This window comes from Pavona decussata, unplaced genomic scaffold (assembly GCF_977016875.1).
Source record: "Pavona decussata unplaced genomic scaffold, jaPavDecu1.1 SCAFFOLD_233, whole genome shotgun sequence".
Taxonomy (NCBI): Eukaryota; Metazoa; Cnidaria; class Anthozoa; order Scleractinia; family Agariciidae; genus Pavona; species Pavona decussata.
The window spans coordinates 3,456,789-3,473,470 of record NW_028145638.1 but is presented as its reverse complement, the minus strand read 5'-3'; the positions used below and the strand labels follow the sequence as shown (position 1 = coordinate 3,473,470).

Genomic DNA, 16,682 nt, shown 5'->3' with positions numbered 1-16,682 from the left:
CAGTTTGAACACGAATTGTGTTTTATGCAAACATCAAACAAAACAAAAAGCGCTACAACAACTTAACCATTACAAGAACACATTTGACCGATAAAAGTCACCTTAATCAAACTAAAATTCCACTGCGTTTACGGATGTTAGTCGCGGCGCTTAATTAACAATGCACCCATCTACTCCCAGTACACGGTTATGTAGACGAGTAGTGTACTTCGCAGCCGTCGTTTGGGCTCGTCACGCAACACGCTCCCTCCCCCACCAAGGCGTGATTGGTGCAATTCCTCATTATCACGTGCAATCGCCACGCACTCAAAACAAAGGGAAAGGAATGCGGTTCTGGTTTAAGCAGCCGTTGGTGGGGGGAGGGAGCGCGCTTGCTCGCAGGCTACTTGTGTAGTTGATTCATTGACCAATTTTAAGCCGTTACATATTTAACAATAGTATTCTACGAGCGCGCGCTGGATATTGTCCGTTAATTTCAAAAATGTTACACCATAGTTAGGAATAACTATACCTGGAATAAAAATGGGTTCCCGGAAGCACTATTTATTCTTGGAATAGCTATTCCAGGTATAAGTTTGCTATTCTAGGAATAAATCTTGAACCAGCAAAGGGGATTCCCACATTACAAACAGATTTGGCGGGAAATTGAGTGCAACGCGCGCAAGCTGCCTGTGGATAAAGCGGATAAAGCACTGTGAAGGGAGTGAAGGACGTGCAGACATGGATCCGGAAGAGGATACCGGAAACAGTGCCGAAAAAAGAAAAAGGAAACCAAATTTTACTACCAGAGAGTTGACAATAATTACAGAAAACGTGGAGGCAAATAAAGGCATCTTGCAAAGCAAGTTTACCGACAATTTTACTAACAAAACCGAAACATGGAAAAAGCCATTACAGAGAAGGTTAATGCCGTTGGTGTAGCCAGCAGAGCCATCTGCGAAGTAAAACAGAAATGGAAAGGGCTCTTCAGCACGGCCAAGAAGGAGTTCAGCCAACAAGAAGAAAGGCGCAAAGGAAGACGGGTGGTGGACCAGCACCGGGCGAGCCCTCCGAAACAAGTAAAATGATCGTCGAAGTTTATGACAACATGCCCGGTTTTTCGGGAATAAAAGGAGGTTTTGAGTCCGGTGAGTACCGCTGTGACCATTTTTTTACATATACCGTCACTGAAAACCTGTGGAAAAATTTTAAATTGTTGGTTAAGTCATGTGACTAAAAAGAAACATGTTTTGACTTGACACGCACGCCTGGCCGTTTTCGCAGTCGGCCATTTTGTTTAGTTTACTTGCGTACGTTGCAGGAAAGGGAGAAGCAATTGCAACTTATCTAAACGTGAGTAAGACCTGTTTGCTTTAATTAACGGGCAAAAGTTAAAATTAAATAACCGAATATTCTTTGGATGAAAGAAAATGAGTGCACGTTGTAGGACGATCTGAATCGAAATGAAACATCAACTGCTTTGTTAGAAGTTGGTACTCGTGCACTTTTGAATGAGGAGTCGATAAAAGGGTTTGATTTGCAGCCGCACTTTTCAATTACCTTCCGCCTGTCATAAAATTATGTCCCAACTCCAAAACATTTTGCAAGATACTTTTGAAATAATGAAAAACAGGACCTTGAAAGAAGTCCTGAAACTTAGTTTATTAGATCTAGACTTAGTCTACCCTGCAGCCTTAGGCAAGTGAAATCTCTAATCAATTCAAGCAATTGTTAAAGCAACATTTTAGTTTATTAAGTTAGATGCACGGCATTCATGGAAAACAGGTGTAGTTTGGTGTAAGTATGAGTAAGACTTTTTAGAAACATATTTATTGTTATTAAATATTGCTATGTAGTTTTGATAAAAGCAGTGAGGAAATTAATTTTAAGAAAAAACACGACACTCCTGAGTTTTACAGACATGTTTCGGCAGTTGCCTCTGCCATCTTCAGTGTGAAATGCCTATGTAGTTGTATTTTATATTGTACCAAAACTGGGTGTCTAGTGTCGTATGCCCCCCCCCCCCTCCCCTCTGGATTTTCCAAAATCAGCCCACAAAATACACCCCCCCTCTCCTCCGGAAATTCCAATTTTTCCGCACACCCCCTGGAAATATTTCTATTTCTAGTAAAAGCAAGAAATAAGCTTATTTATTGTTCAAGAGGCGTAATTTTGATGCTTACCAGTGTTTTCTAGTATTATTACCGTATACTGTGACCAAGATATCAGCAGAAGTCGCGTGGTAACGTACTTATGAAAAATGCATATCTTCATAACAACCAATTCCGCTTCATTATCCTGACAAAACAGCAACACTTCAATGTAGAGTGTTTTCGCATGACGTCACGGCGGCCATGTTGGTGTCCCAAAACAAAGAAACGGCAGCCATGTTGGTGTCCCAAAACAAACCTCTGGGAATTGAACTGTATTTTTATGCAAATACTTTCTTTTGTTTCAGTAAACCAATATGGCTGGTAGTCACGTGAATGAAAACACTCCATAAACAAACAGATATCAAAATCCAAATTCACATTCAAGGGCGCTGGGGAAAGAAACGCTTTACACTGCACCAGTAAAAACAAAACAATCAAAACAGTATCAAATTTTCGCGCCAAATATTTACGTGTTTCAGAAAGAATATGGTGTCTCAGATTACATGGAAAATCTAATCTTTCTTGGCCTTTAACGAAGATTCCGCTGTTTTTAATGTTTTCCAATGAGATAAGGTTCTCCAAGCCGTTCTTTTATAGTAACTGTTATTTTTGTGTCACGAAATAAAAACCTTCGATCTTTGATCTTGTCGGAGTTGCGTACAGTGTAATTCAATCTTTTCCCGCGACAATATTTAACGTAAGAAATACAACACCCAAACGTACGGATTTATAACCCCCGAACGTAAGGATTTACAACCCCCGAACGGAAGAAATACAACCCCCGAACGTAAGGATTTATAACCTCCGAACGGAAGAGATACAACCCCCAAACGTAAGGATTTATAACCTCCGAAAAGAAGAAATACAACCCCCAAACGTAAGGATTTCTAACCTCCGAAAGGAAGAAATACAACCCCCAAACGTAAGGATTTACAACCCCCGAACGGAAGAAATGCAACCCCCAAACGTAAGGATTTATAACCTCCCAACGCAAGGATTTATAACCTTCAAACGTAAAAAGTTAAAACCCCCGAACATAAGGATTTACAATACTGGAGCGTAAGGATTTATAACCCCTGAACGTAAGGATTTTCAACCCCCGAACGTAACGATTTGCAACCCCCGAACGTGAGAAATAGCACCCCCGAACGTAAGGATTTGAAACCACCGAACGTAAGGATTTACAACCCCCGAACGTTAAGATTTACAACCCCCGAACGTAGGATTTATAAACCCCGAAGGTAAGGATTTGCAACCCCCGAACGTAAGGATTTATAACCCCCGAACGTAAGAATTTATAACCTCCGAACGTAAGGATTTATAACCCCCGAACGTAAGAAATACAACACCCGAACGTAAGGATTTATAACCCCCAAACGTAAGGATTTATAACTCCTGAACGTAAGGATTTACAACCCCCAAACGTAAGAAATACAATCACCATACGTAAGGATTTGGTACCCCCAAACGTAAGGATTTATAACCCCCGAAGGTAAGGATTTGCAACCCCCAAACTTAAGGATTTATAACCCGCGAACGTAAGGATTTATAACCTCCGAACGTAAGGATTTCTAACCCCCGAACGTAAGAAATACAACACCCGAACGTAAGGTTTTATAACCCCCAAACGTAAGGATTTATAACTCCTGAACGTAAGGATTTAAAACCCCCAAACGTAAGAAATACAATCACCAAACGTAAGGATTTGGAACCCCCAAACATAAGGATTTATAACCTCCGAACGTAAGGATTTATAACCCCCGAACGTAAATAATACAACCCCCGAACGTAAGGATTTATAACCCCCAAACGTAAAGATTTATAACTCCTGAACGTAAGGATTTACAACCCCCAAACGTAAGAAGTACAACCACCAAACGTAAGGATTTGGAACCCCCAAACGTAAGGATTTATAATTCCTAAACGTAAGGAATTATAACCCCCGAACGTAAGGGTTTAAAACCCCCGAACGTAAGAAATACAACCCCCGAACGTAAGGATTTATAACCCCCAAACGTAAAGATTTATAACTCCTGAACGTAAGGATTTACAACCCCCAAACGTAAGAAGTACAACCACCAAACGTAAGGATTTGGAACCCCCAAACGTAAGGATTTATAATTCGAAAACGTAAGGAATTATAACCCCCGAACGTAAGGGTTTACAACCCCCGAACGTAAGAAATACAACCCCCGAACGTAAGGATTTATAACCCCCAAACGTAAGGATTTATAACCCCCGAACGTAATGATTTACAACCCCCAAACGTAAGAAATACAACCTCCAAAAGTAAGGATTTATAACCCCCAAACGTAATGATTTATAACTCCCAAACGTATGGATTTATAACCCCCGAACGTAAGAAATACAACCCCCGAAGGGAAGGATTTATAACCCCCGAACGTAAGGTTTTGCAATCCTCGAACGTAAGGATATTCAACCCCCGAACGAAAGGATTTATAACCCCTAAAGGTAAGGATTTACAACCCCCGAACGTAAGGATTTATAATCCCCGAACGTAAGGATTTGCCATCCTCGAACGTAAGGATATTCAATCCCCGAACGAAAGGATTTACCATCCCCGAACGTAAGAAATACAACCCCCGAAGGTAAGAATTTATAAGCCCTAAACGAAAGGATTTTCAACCCTCGAACGTAAGGATTTATAACCCCTAAACGTAAGGATTTAAGCCCCCCGAACGTAAGGATTTATAACCCCCGAACGTAAGGATTTACGACCTCCGAACGTAAGAAATAGAAACCCCGAACGTAAGGATTTATAACCCCCAAACGTAAGGAGTTTAATCCCCGAACGTAAGGATTTACAACCCCCGAACGTAAGGAATTTAACCCCCGAACGTAAAAATGTATAACCCCCGAACGTAAAGAATTTAACCCCCGAACGTAATGGTTTACCATTCCCGAACGTAAGGATTTATTACCCCCGAACGTAAGGATTTCTAACCCCCGAACGTGAGGATTTATAAACCTCGAACGTAAGAAATAGAACCCCCGAACGTAAGGATTTATAACCCCCAAACGTAACGATTTATACCTCCTGAACGTAAAGATTAACAACCCCCGAACGTAAGGAGTTACAATTCCCGAACGTAAGGATTTATTACCCCCGAACGTAAGGATCTACATCCCCTTAAGGCAAGGATTTATAACCCTCGAACGTAAGGATTTGCAACTCCCGAACGTAAGGATTAACAACCTTCGAACGTGAGGATTTATAAACCTCGAACGTAAGAAATACAACCCCCGAACATAAGGATTTATAACCCCCAAACGTAAAGATTTATAACTCCTGAACGTAAGGATTAATAACCCCCAAACGTAAGAAATACAACCACCAAACGTAAGGATTTGGAGCCCCCAAACGTAAGGATTTATAACCCCCGAACGTAAGAATTTATAACCCCTAAACGTAAGAAAGACAACCCTTGAACGCAAGGATTTACAACCCCCCATGGAACGTAAAGATTTATAACCCCCGAACGTAAGGATTTATTACCCCCAAACGTAAGGATTTGCAACCCCCAAACGTAAGGATTTATAACCCCCGAACGTAAGGATTTACGACCTCCGAACGTAAGAAATACAAACCCCGAACGTAAGGATTTATAACCCCTAAACGTAAGGAATTTAATTCCGAACGTAAGGATTTAAAACCCCGAACGTAAAGGATTTACAATTCCCGAACGTAAGGATTTATTACCCCCGAACGTAAGGATTTACAACCCCCCAAGGTGAGGATTTATAACCCTCGAACGTAAGGATTTACAACCGCCAAACGTAAGGATTTGAAACCCCTAAACGTAAGGATTTACAACCTTCCAACGTAAGGATTTATAACCCCCAAACGTAAGGATTTACAACCGCCAAACGTAAGGATTTATAACCCCCGAACGTAAGGATTTATTACTCCCGAAAATGAGAAATACAACCCCTGAACGTAAGGATTTACAATCCCCGAACGTAAGAAATACAACCCCTTAAGGTAAGGATTTATAAGCCCTAAACGAAAGGATTTTCAACCCTCGAACGTAAGGATTTATAGGCCCTAAACGTAAGGATTTACAACCCCCGAACGTAGGGATTTATTACTCCCGAACGTGAGAAATACAACCCCTGAACGTAAGGATTTACAATCCCCGAACGTAAGAAATACAACACCCAAACGTAAGGATTTATAAGCCCAGAACGTAAGGATTTATAACCCCCAAACGTAAGGATTTATAACCCCCGAACGTAAGGATTTACGACCTCCGAACGTAAGAAATAGAAACCCCGAACGTAAGGATTTACAACCCCCCCAAGGTTAGGATTTATAACCCTCGAACGTAAGGATTTACAACCCCCGAACGTAAGGAATTTAACCCCAGAACGTAAGGGTTTACAATTCCCGAACGTAAGGATTTGTTACCCCCGAACGTAAGGATTTCTAACCCTCGAACGTGAGGATTTATAAACCTCGAACGTAAGAAATACAACCCCCGAACGTAAGGATTTATAACCCCCGAACGTAAGGATTTATTACCCCCAAACGTAAGGATTTACAACCCTCGAACGTAAGGATTTATTACCCCCAAACGTAAGGATTTACAACCCCCGAACGTAAGGATTTATAACCCCCGAACGTAAGGATTTATTACCCCCAAACGTAAGGATTTACAACCCCCGAACGTAAGGATTTATTACCCCCAAACGTAAGGATTTACAACCCCCAAACGTAAGGATTTATAACCCCCGAACGTAATGATTTATTACCCCCAAACGTAAGGATTTACAACCCCCGAACGTAAGGATTTATAACCCCCGAACGTAAGGATTTATTACCCCCAAACGTAAGGATTTACAACTCCCGAACGTAAGGATTTATAACCCCCGAACGTAAGGATTTACAACCCCCAAACGTAAGGATTTACAACCCCCGAACGTAAGGATTTATAACCCCCGAACGTAAGGATTTATTACCCCCAAACGTAAGGATTTATAACCCCCAAATGTAAGGAGTTATAACCCCGAAGGTAAGGATTTACGACCTCCGAACGTAAGAAATACAACCCCCGAACGTAAGGATTAATAACTCCCAAACGTAAGAAATACAACCACCAAACGTAAGGATTTGGAGCCCCCAAACGTAAGGATTTATAACCCCCGAACGTAAGAATTTATAACCCCTAAACGTAAGAAAGACAACCCTTGAACGCAAGGATTTATAACCCCCGAACTTAAGGATTTTTAACCCCCGAACGTAAAGATTTACATCCCCCGAACGTAAGAATTTCCAACTCCCGAACGTAAGGATTTACAACCCCCCATGGAACGTAAGGATTTATAACCCCCGAACGTAAGGATTTATTACCCCCAAACGTAAGGATTTATAACCCTCAAACGTAAGGATTTATAACCCCCGAACGTAAGGATTTACGACCTCCGAACGTAAGAAATACAAACCCCGAACGTAAGGATTTATAACCCCTAAACGTAAGGAATTTAACCCCGAACGTAAGGATTTACAACCTTCGAACGTAAGGATTTATAACCCCCGAACGTAAGGATTTAGAACCCCCCAAGGTGAGGATTTATAACCCTCGAACGTAAGGATTTGCAACCCCCGAACGTAAGGATTTACAACCGCCAAACGTAAGGATTTGAAACCCCTAAACGTAAGGATTTACAACCTTCCAACGTAAGGATTTATAACCCCCAAACGTAAGGATTTACAACCGCCAAACGTAAGGATTTATAACCCCCGAACGTAAGGATTTATTACTCCCGAACATGAGAAATACAACCCCTGAACGTAAGGATTTACAATCCCCGAACGTAAGAAATACAACCCCTTAAGGTAAGGATTTATAAGCCCTAAACGAAAGGATTTTCAACCCCCGAACGTAAGGATTTATAGGCCCTAAACGTAAGGATTTACAACCCCCGAACGTAAGGATTTATTACTCCGGAACGTGAGAAATACAACCCCTGAACGTAAGGATTTACAATCCCCGAACGTAAGAAATACAACACTCAAACGTAAGGATTTATAAGCCCAGAACGTAAGGATTTATAACCCCCAAACGTAAGGATTTATAACCCCGAACGTAAGGATTTACGACCTCCGAACGTAAGAAATACAACCCCCGAACGTAAGGATTTATAACCCCCAAACGTAACGATTTATACCTCCTGAACGTAAAGATTAACAACCCCCGAACGTAAGGAGTTACAATTCCCGAATGTAAGGATTTATTACCCCCGAACGTAAGAATTTACAACCCCCCAAGGTAAGGATTTATAGCCCTCGAACGTAAGGATTTACAACCCCTGAACGTAAAGATTTACAACCTTCGAATGTGAGGATTTATAAACCTCGAACGTAAGAAATACAACCCCCGAACGTAAGGATTTATAACCCCCAAACGTAACGATTTATACCTCCTGAACGTAAAGATTAACAACCCCCAAACGTAAGAAATACAACCATCAAACGTAAGGATTTGGAACCCCCAAACGTAAGGATTTATAACCCCCGAAAGTAAGGATTTATAACCTCCGAACGTAAGGATTTATAACCTCCGAACGTAAGAAATACAACCCCCGAACATAAGGATTTATAACCCCCAAACGTAAGGATTTTTAACTCCTGAACGTAAGGATTAACAACCCCAAACGTAAGAAATACAACCACCAAACGTAAGGATTTGGAGCCCCCAAACGTAAGGATTTATAACCCCCTAACGTAAGAATTTATAACCCCTAGTTAAACGTAAGAAAGACAACCCTTGAACGCAAGCATTTATAACCCCCGAACGTAAGGATTTTTAACCCCCGAACGTAAGGATTCACATCCCCCGAACGTAAGAATTTGCAACTCCCGAACGTAAGGATTTACAACCCCCCATGGAACGTAAGGATTTATAACCCCCGAACGTAAGGATTTGCAACCCCCAAACGTAAGGATTTATAACCCCCAAACGTAAGGATTTATAACCCCCGAACGTAAGGATTTACGACCTCCGAACGTAAGAAATACAAACCCCGAACGTAAGGATTTATAACCCCTAAACGTAAGGAATTTAACCCCGAACGTAAGGATTTATAACCCCCGAACGTAAGGATTTACAACCTTCCAAGGTAAGGATTTATAACCCTCGAACTTACACTGCACGAAAAATTGGATTTGCTCTTTTTTTGATCCGTATCAAAGATGAGGTCAAATATAATAACATTTTTGACAACACATTTGATGCGCATCAAATATGTGACGCCTTTGCATATACCTTTGACTCGAATCAAAAGTGAGTTCAAATGTATTAACAACTTTGACCATACCTTTGACGCGCGCCGTCAAATTGAAATCAAACAACTTTGACTCCGTCTATGACGCGCATCAAAGGTGGATCAAATATATCACATCTTTGATTCGAAACAAATTTGACTCCACCGTGAATCAGATGCGGCCTTTGCCACCTTTGATTCGAATCAAAGGTAATCAAAGGCGGCCTTTGACAATCTTTGACCACACATTTGATGTGCGCAAAGGCGTTTTTTCACGTTCGTGCAGTGTTAAGGATTTGCAACCCCCTGAACGTAAGGATTTACAACCTTCCAAGGTAAGGATTTATAACCCTCGAACTTAAGGATTTGCAACCCCCTGAACGTAAGGATTTACAACCTTCCAAGGTAAGGATTTATAACCCTCGAACTTAAGGATTTGCAACCCCCTGAACGTAAGGATTTACAACCGCCATACGTAAGGATTTGAAACCCCTAAACGTAAGGATTTACAACCTTCCAACGTAAGGATTTATAACCCCCAAACGTAAGGATTTACAACCCCCAAACGTAAGGATTTATAACCTCCGAACGTAAGGATTTATTACTCCCGAACATGAGAAATACAACCCCTGAACGTAAGGATTTACAATCCCCGAACGTAAGAAATACAACCCCTGAAGGTAAGGATTTATAAGCCCTAAACGAAAGGATTTTCAACCCTCGAACGTAAGGATTTATAGGCCCTAAACGTAAGGATTTACAACCCCCGAACGTAGGGATTTATTACTCCCGAACGTGAGAAATACAACCCCTGAACGTAAGGATTTACAATCCCCGAACGTAAGAAATACAACACCCAAACGTAAGGATTTATAAGCCCAGAACGTAAGGATTTATAACCCCCAAACGTAAGGATTTATAACCCCCGAACGTAAGGATTTACAACCTCCGAACGTAAGAAATACAAACCCCGAGCGTAAGGATATATAACCCCCAAACGTAAGGAATTTAACCCCCGAACGTAAGGATTTATAACCCCCGAACGTAAGGGTTTACAATTCCCGAACGTAAGGATTAATTACCCCCGAACGTAAGGATTTACAACCCCCCAAGGTAAGGATTTATAACCCTCGAACGTAAGGATTTACAACCCCCGAACGTAAGGAATTTAACCCCAGAACGTAAGGGTTTACAATTCCCGAACGTAAGGATTTATTACCCCCGAACGTAAGGATTTCTAACCCTCGAACGTGAGGATTTAATATAAACCTCGAACGTAAGAAATACAACCCCCGAACGTAAGGATTTATAACCCCCGAGCGTAAGGATTTATTACCCCCAAACGTAAGGATTAGCAACCCCCAAACGTAAGGACTTATAACCCCCGAACGTAAAGATTTACGACCTCCGAACGTAAGAAATACAAACCCCGAACGTAAGGATTTATAACCCTCAAACGTAAGCAATTTAACCCCTGAACGTAAGGAATTTAACCCCCGAACGTAAGGATTTATAACCCCCGAATGTAAGGATTTACAATTCCCGAACGTAAGGATTTATAACCCCCGAACTTAAGGATTTACAACCCCCCCCCCCCCCCAAGGTAAGGATTTATAACCCTCGAACGTAAGGATTTGCAACCCCCGAACGTAAGGATTTACAACCGCCAAACGTAAGGATTTGAAACCCCTAAACGTAAGGATTTACAACCTTCCAACGTAAGGATTTATAACCCCCAAACGTAAGGATTTACAACCCCCAAACGTAAGGATTTATAACCCCCGAACGTAAGGATTTATAACCCCTAAATGTAAGGATTTACAACCCCCGAACGTAAGGATTTATTACTCCCGAACATGAGAAATACAACCCCTGAACGTAAGGATTTACCATCCCCGAACGTAAGAACTACAACCCCTGAAGGTAAGGATTTATAAGCCCTAAACGAAAGGATTTTCAATCCCGAACGAAAGGATTGATAGGCCCTAAACGTAAGGATTTACAACCTTCGAACGAAAGGACTTCTAACCCTTAAACGTAAGGATTTACAACCCCCAAACGTAAGGATTTAGAATCCCCCAACGTAAGGATTTATAACCCCCAAACGTAAGGATTTACAACGCCCGAACGTAAGGATTTATTACTCCCGAACGTGAGAAATACAACCCCTGAACGTAAGGATTTACAACCCCCGAACGTAAGAAATACAACACTCAAACGTAAGGATTTATAAGCCCCGAACGTAAGGATTTATAGACCCCAAACGTAAGGATTTATAACCCCCGAACGTAAGGATTTACGACTTCCGAACGTAAGAAATACAAACCCCGAACGTAAGGATTTATAACCCCCAAACGTAAGGAATTTAACCCCCGAACGTAAGGAATTTAATCCCCGAACGTAAGGATTTACAATTCCCGAAAGTAAGGATTTATTACCTCCGAACGTAAGGATTGACAACCGCCAAACGTAAGGATTTATAACCCCTAAACGTAAGGATTTACAACCCCCGAATGTAAGGATTTATAACCCACAAACGTAAGGATTTAGAACTCCTAACGTAAGGATTTATAACCCTCAAACGTAAGGATTTACAACCCGAACGTAAGGATTTACAACCTCCGAACTGACATAAGAAATACAACCCCCGAACGTAAGGATTTACAACCTCCGAACATATGAAATACAACCCCCGATCGTAAGAATCTACGTAACGTGCGGGGGTTGTAAATCCTTACGTTCGGAGGTTTTTTTTCTTACGTTCGGGGGTTGTAAATCCTTACGTTCGGGGGTTGTAAATCCTTACGTTTGGGTGTTATAAATCGTTACGTTCGGGGGTTGTTTTTCTTATGCTCGTGGGTTGCAAATCCTTTTGTTCGGGGGTTGGAAAACTCTTTGTTTGGGGGTTGTAAATCCTTACGTTCTGGGGTTGTAACTCGTTATGTTCGGGGATTGTAAATCCTTACGATCGGGGGTTGATAAATCCATGGGTTATAGATCATAGACGCTATATAAGTGAGACGATTTACATAAGGGGGTTCCTATTTATTTTTTGTGTCATTTTTATATACGGGTCGGTGCCCAGCTACAGATTCGATGATCATGGAGGTTTATCGGCCGCAAAAGAAGCAAAAGAGGGCAGTGAACAACGAGTTTCTCTTCTATTAAGATCGATATCTGTCTTTTTCATATTTAGGTTTTTAGTATGCTGTTTTAAAATAATTTTAGGTGTTAAGTATGACACATTTTACGATTTTAAGGTATATTGGTATCTCAGTGTGGAGAAAATATAGGGTATATTGGTATCCCACTACCCCTCCTGGCCGGGCCTGAGCCTTGTACCAGCATAAAAAATTATTATAGAAACCTCATGAATTCAGAGAGAGAAAAACTGTGTGCTACCGTATTGTTCATCGCAAATGATCCCGTACATGTCCTTGTTTGTCGAAGAGTGAAAGAAACAAAACCTCTAAACTGAGTTGTGAGACGAACACAGTCTGCTGGCCGCTTTACACAAACTCCAGCGAAGCACGAGGCAGAATGCTTTGCGCAACCAAATTGTGACGTCATTCAAAATGGCGCCGAAAAGGTGAACCATGGATGGAACGAAAAAACACGGGTCAGCTCTCGCTTGCGTGCACAGGGAACCTACGCGATAACAGGCAACCCAGAAGATTAGGAAGCGTTCTTCCTTCGTCGAACGCAATTAAATGAATTTTACGTTTCTAGATTGCACGCTACCAATAGTCCTTTATCCGGCTAAAGTTGGCAAACAGAGCACTGCCCTGGCTAATGGATGAAAAAAATTTAACAAGACTCTTAAAGACATAAGAACTGTTTCTTCTATATTAGTCTAGTGGTCTGTTTAAGACAATGTGCTACTAATCGTCAAATTATGAGAAGAACACGGTTAAAATTAAAAATAAAAGAGACAACTTGTACAGGTTGCCCATATTATTACTTTTAGTGGAACAAAGAATTCAAACGAGATAAATGTAAAATTTATTCGACAATTAGTGCTGTAATTTATGTTGAAAGAACTCCACCTCCTTGTTACATATTCTTTGTGGTAGAAGAATGACTGAACCAGCAAAGTGTCTCCTTTTTTTTCTTTTTTTTCATTAAAATTTCCTTTAGGATCCTCGCAGTTAGTACGCAACTTAAGCTTTTTTCAGGCTTTCTTTTCCCAACTGCTTAAGTTTCGTACTAACTGCGAGGATCTTTCTTCAATTTGATCTTTCATCCGCAGTTCAAAATGTATGTTTCAAAATGTATGTTTCATATATTTACATTCATTTATTCATCCTTCACGGGTATATTACGAACTCACAATATGACCAGCTCCCAGTTGGCTTGGTAGCTCAGTTGGTAGAGCACTGCACCGGTATCGCAGAGGTCATGGGTTCGAATTCCGTTCAACTCAGCCTGAATTTTGTTTCAGGCTTTCTTTTCGCAACTGCTTAAGTTGCGTGCCAACTGCGATGATCTTTCTTCTATTTGATCTTTCATCCGCAGTTCAAAATATATGTTTCATATAGTTACTTTCACAGTTTCTAGATTGTTTGATTTTAACTTGTTCGGAAGTATAACCGTGGTAAAAATGAAGCAATAATTTACCCTAGCTCGACAAAAATTGTCTTCACCTGGTGTTCATAATTGAGAAAAGTAATATTTTCGAGAAAACGTAAAACAATTGGACAAAATAAAATAGCCAACAAAGAGAAGCCTTTGAAACTCAAATTAAACTTTTGAACGAAGTAAAAGACTTGACAAAGTATACTTTTAGAAAGTGAAACGGACGGCAATAAATCTAGAAACAAATTGTTACTGCTGCCGATTTGAGTTTTTCCGTCCCGCAGCCAAGGCATGGCCTCGTAATAAATGTGTTAAATATTGTAAAAAAAGGTCCTTTTACAGCTTCGTTTTTTGGGGGTTAATGGTGATTAATTGAAATTACTTTAGGTCACTCTAGCTCACTCATTGCTGTTGTATTTATGGATCTGAATAAGCTACGTAGTCAACGTTTTATGAGGTAAACTATCGCCTCTACACTAAATACAGTAAATAGAACATACATAGCAGACGACAACCATCAAAAGCTTGTATTGTAGACCCGACACCAGAAAAGAAAAAAGAAATACCAACAAAAAACGAGTAAAGTAAGAAAATCAAGAAAACTCAGTAAGAAAAAAACAGAAGGGGAGTGAGAGTAGAAATAAAGAAAAAGAAGAAAGAATTATCTTCAAATAAAAACGTATCAGTGCAAAGAAGTTGTCCGCTTAAATAATCTCAATATCAAAAGAATTCAGCCAACTTATAAATGACTTGATAATGATAAACGATAATCGTTGCAATTATTATATAATGGAGAAATGGAGGAAAAATTAAATAAAAGAATAAATAAAATGATTTGGATAAATATTTTGACAAAAACTAATTCAAATATATATAACTTTAGAAAAAAACAAATCTATTTCTACTTTTGTTTATAAACCAAAACGATTTTATAACAATAAAAATCTTGTATGCACATTACCCTTGATAAATTGACACTCAAGATTTCTTACATTGTTCACAGACTTCTTCCATCAAACTTTCTCTATTATTTGATACTAGATTAGTCTTCTTACATTATTTGCACCCTTGTGAATGGAAAAACGTTAACCAGAAGTGAATAATATTAATGAAAAAACCTTCAAATTACAACTGAAATCTCTGCAAAATTCAATTAAGGACAGTGCCTACTATTGTTTACCTTTAGAAGTGTCTCGCATCCAAGCGATGAAGCACGTCCGGTTTAAACTGTAGATACCTAAATCCCTATATCAAATTAAAGCTTATAGAGCTGGCTATTAAATTATGCCAAAAATTTTGAAATAAATGGAATTGTCGAATTTTTAGCGCTGTTTTCTCGAATCAATTTTTTCACTTGAAGGGGACACTTTAAAGAGCTAAAACTCAAAGAAAATTAGGTCGTTTGCCTTGAAATTTGGACAGTAGCTAGTATAACATATACACAACAAAACTTTGTCTGCGAATGTTTTCTTTCAAAATATTTTTTCTCCGACAGCGACTTTTGTACGATCACTCCACAATTTTTTAACCCTATTTCGATAATGTTCTGTAACTTTTCACTGGAATTGAATATAGCAAAACGCAGACACTATTTTTAGCGCTTTGGGTCCGGAAACTGAGGTGCAAATTAAATGAGCGAAAGACAAAATTCGCTTTGACTTGTAGCTTTCAAAAGGTGATTTGGACGCTCGCATTTAGAGGTCGTGAAAAATTCGCCAATTCATTTTATTTCAAAATTCTTGGTATAGTTTGATAGCCAGCTCTATAAGCTTTAATTTGATATAGGGGTTTAGGTATCTACAGTTTAAACCAGACGCACTATATCGCCTGGACGTGAGACACCTACAAAGGTATACGGTAACCTTAACTCTAATTACAATGAAATTGAATTTTTAATATAATTTCAGTCTGGCAAGCCCACATCGTAGGAAGACTCAATTAACATATACTCTGGTGGCATATCCTTCATGCGACTGTTCTCGTTCATGCCATACCTCGCGCCGTCTTGGTGCTCGTTCATGGTGAGACGACTCTATTGTCTGTCTGTTTGCTCGGTCAAAACTTTGGCTGTTCCTTCCTTCCTTCCTTCCTTCCTTCCTTCCTTCCTTCCTTCCTTCCTTCCTTCCTTCCTTCCTTCCTTTATTTTTCTTCTCGAGAACTCCTACGCCCCCCCCCCCCCCCCGCCACCCTTAATCTTTAAATAAGGCCACTGGCAAATTAAACATGATTTTCGAAAATAGTTAATCCAAGGGTATCTTCAGACGAAATATCAGAAATTCGACTAAGTGGTCGCTGAAATGCAGTTCTCGATTCTTACAGGCAGCCGCTCTTAATTGATATGAGGCACTAAATAACAACGGAAGCAGTAGATAGCGCGGTAAGATCCGACCCAGTTTCTCAAATAGAGGACATTCTGATGGCAGCCGCACATCGAGAGGAGCCGGGATTTACTGGATTGCTACTAATTTGATTTCCTTCTGTGCCTGCGGGTTGAAGTTGCGATCAAAACAGGCCTGAAACGTTTAATTTAACATCTACCACTCAGGTTGTTTCTTGGAATAAAATTTATTTCCGCATAATGGAAAATTCTTCTGGGAGTTTTGATTTTCTGATAAGTAGGAATTGGGGTGTTGGAAGACTTCCATCGGCAACTAATGATGTACGGGACTCCATTAACCTTGAAACATTTTG

The 16,682-nt window shown here is 40.2% G+C and overlaps 1 pseudogene; it reads left to right on the top strand.

The window, feature by feature from the left end:
• The first annotated feature begins 96 nt into the window (after positions 1–96).
• Positions 97–1,846, top strand: LOC146458439 (nuclear apoptosis-inducing factor 1-like; annotated as a pseudogene).
• Positions 1,847–16,682: the final 14,836 nt, after the last annotated feature.